Below are 3,264 nucleotides of genomic sequence, written 5' to 3' on the forward strand. Positions count from 1 at the left end.
AGCAACAAACTCCTGTTTGAATATCTCTGGATTGTCAATGGACCACTCCAGTTTTGGTGGGAGCAAAATTGTTTGATATGGAACACAATGATGTTAGGAACAGAATGACTGTTGTATTAGGGAAGGAGGGGCAATTAGCAGTGAGCACCGGAGTATTCCTTTATTTTACTCTCATGCTGGTGGAGAAGGGGGCAGTAGTTTGCCGTTATAAGGGTGATGATGACAGAAGTAAGCCACGTTTCAGGACTAATTGAGTTTGAGATTAAAAACAGCCTCAACCTCAGGTGTGTTAGACCAAATGAGGCCTTTTCTATAGTTCTGTCAAGAGTTCTCAGAAGACACTGGCATTTTAAATGGAATATTGCATGATCCCTGTTGCTAGCTACCCAATAAAAACATGGCAGTATGGGAGTTCCTAGACAGAGCCAGCCAGTGCCTGAAAGCTCCATTCTTCTCTTCTCTTCTCTTATTGCTGCCATCACCCTTTCTGTCTGATGATTCACTGAGGGGCCTCTTGCAGGCCCCCATACCAAATCCAGTTCAGTCGTTCCTGTCATCGTGGAGGAAACTCCTTCCCAGAGCAATTAAAGAACCTAATGGCTACTGTAAGAAACCATACTGCTCTGGATAATAGAAAGTGATAGAAAAGAGAACAAAAAATTCAGGAGCAACCATAAAGTGAATATTTTGGAAAATTCTATAAATCAACAAAGACCAAAATTAAAAATATGAACAAACGACATAGTCATTGAAGGTTTGGAGGGCACAGGTGTGGATGTAATAATTGCACCAGAATCTTGCCATCCAAATTGTCCTCTTCAGGAGGTAAATGTTCAGCTCTTAGGGACTGAAACTTTATCTTAGGTAAAACAGAGTGCAAGAGGGGTCTAATATATAGGGCCAGGAGGACAGAGAGGAAAATTAAAGCCATATGTAGCTAACATAGCAATGAATTTGTAGGGACATGATTTGTTACAGCAATGGAATACTCAGATTAACTTTCCTCCAATCTCAGAATCAAACCATACATTAACATATATTTCTGGGAAAAATATTAGAAGGTGTTATAAAGAACAGTCACTGACCATTCAAGTTGTACAAGAAATGGGCACAACAGCTGATATTTCAATGGCACCAACAACCCTACCTTTAAAATGGCTGACAGACAAACCTGTATGGGTTGCACATGGCCTTTAACAACAGAGAAACTACCTGCCTTAGAACACCTGATACAGGAAGAGTTAAATGCTTAGTTAGCATATTGAAGAATCAAGCAGCCCTTAGAATTCTACTGTATTTGTTGTTAAAAAGAAATCTGGAAAATGGAGAATGGTAACAGATCTAAGAGCTGTTAATAAGGTGATTCAGTCAATGGGCTCTATGCAGTCTGGAATTCCTTTACATTCTCTATTGCCTAAAGGATGGCCTCATAGTTATTGATTTAAAAGACTGTTTCTTCACTATACTGTAACAAGAAAAAGAAAAGTTTGCCTTCACAGTGCCTACTTATAATAATTCTTGCTGGGCGGTGGTGGTACATGCCTTTAATCCCAGATCTTGGGAGGTATGAGCAAGTGTATTTTTGTGAGTTCAAGGCCAGCCTGGTCTACAGGGTGAGTTCCAGGACAGCCAGGGCTGTTATATAGAGAAACGCTGTCTCAAGCCCCCTCTCCAAAAAAAAAATTTTTTCTCAGTCTGCTAAGAGATATCAGTGGAAAGTTCCCAAGAGGTGGGATGGGTCATTTTGTCTTTCATTGGGTTATGGATATTTGTTGTTGTTTAGGGAGATATGTTAAAAGTTGTTATTGGTAATGGTCAGAAAAAAAGCTAAAGGAGATTAGATTCAGGCTTTTTGTTTTGAAAAAAGGGGTACCGGTATGTAGTTATATTTTATTTATGTTTTAAGAAATAAAGCTTGCCTGAAGATCAGAGTACAGAGCTAAGCCAATGGGGGCCAGGGAGTGGTGGCACACACCTCTAATCCTTGGGAGAAGAGGCAGAGGGATCTCTGTTGGTTCATGGCCACCCTGGGCTATACTGAATTGATCCAGTCTCAAAGAGAAACAGCCAGGCAGTAGTGCCTCTCATCTCTAATCCCAGCACCAGAGAGGTGGAGATGGGAAGTGATATGCTAGGCTCCCCCGCAGGAAGGTAAAGAGCGGGTGAGCCTTCTCACCATTCGCCTCGCACTTCTCAAACAATGTAAAGTTGGGTTCGAACCCCCCACCAGGGCGGATATACTTGAGGGAATTCAGAATCTCTTTGTTCTCAATCAGTCCGAACTGATTGCACGAGAAAGGGATCACCATCAGGCCACGGGCCCGAAGTGTCTCTGCAGATCTTTCATCTGGGTATAGTCAGGGGTCGTAGTGCGTAGAGAGGGAGGAACATAAGGAAGGAGAGAGGAGCTCAGATGCAGTCTGGAAATGCAGTCTGTGGATGCAGTTTGAGGACAGGATTGTCCCTTTGGCATGAGGATTGGTAGAGGTAAAAGGTCTCCCTAGTGGCTGACCACTCTGCTTCTCTGATACGTTAGCTTTCACCCCCTAACTGACTTCGAGTTTTGATTGATTGATTTCTGATTTTTCAAGACAGAGTTTCTCTGTAGCTTTTTGAGCCTGTCATGGAACTCAGTCTGTAGACAAGGCTGACCTTGAACTTACAGAGATCTGCCACCACTGCCTGGCTACTCCAGGCTTTGCCTTCTCCGCAGGCTGCTGGTGGGCGGGAATCCTGTGAACCTGGGCTCCCTGCCCTGTGGGACAAGGTGCTGCTCATTGAGGATGTCCATCCCTCTGACGCACTACGACCCCTGACTATACCCAGATGAAAGATCTGCAGAGACACTTCGGGCTTGTGCAATCAGTTCGGACTGATTGAGAACAAAGAGATTCTGAATTCCCTCAAGTATATCCGCCCTGGTGTGGGGTTCGAACCCAACTTTACATTGTTCGAGAAGTGCGAGGCGAATGGTGAGAAGGCTCACCCGCTCTTTACCTTCCTGCGGGAGTCTTTGCCAGCGCCCGGTGAAGATCCCACTGCGCTCATGACCGACCCCAAGTGCATTTGGTCTTCAGTGTGCCGCAACGGCATTGCCTGGAACTTCTTGAAGTTCCTGGTGGGCCCGGACAGTGTTCCAATGCACAGGTACAGCCGCCCTTTCTCACAATCGACATCGAATCTGACATAGAAGCCCTGGTGTCCCAGCAGCCTAACGGCTCCTAAGGCGTTCCTGGCATCCGGGGTTGGTGATCACTGGCTGCA

At 44.9% G+C, this 3,264-nt stretch overlaps 1 pseudogene; it reads left to right on the top strand.

The window, feature by feature from the left end:
- The first annotated feature begins 219 nt into the window (after positions 1-219).
- Positions 220-3,225, top strand: LOC126494099 (glutathione peroxidase 1-like; annotated as a pseudogene).
- The last annotated feature ends 39 nt before the right edge of the window (positions 3,226-3,264 follow it).

Source organism: Alexandromys fortis, unplaced genomic scaffold, assembly GCF_014885135.2.
Source record: "Alexandromys fortis isolate MF-2015 unplaced genomic scaffold, M_Fortis_MF-2015_v1.1 scaffold_28, whole genome shotgun sequence".
Lineage (NCBI taxonomy): Eukaryota > Metazoa > Chordata > Mammalia > Rodentia > Cricetidae > Alexandromys > Alexandromys fortis.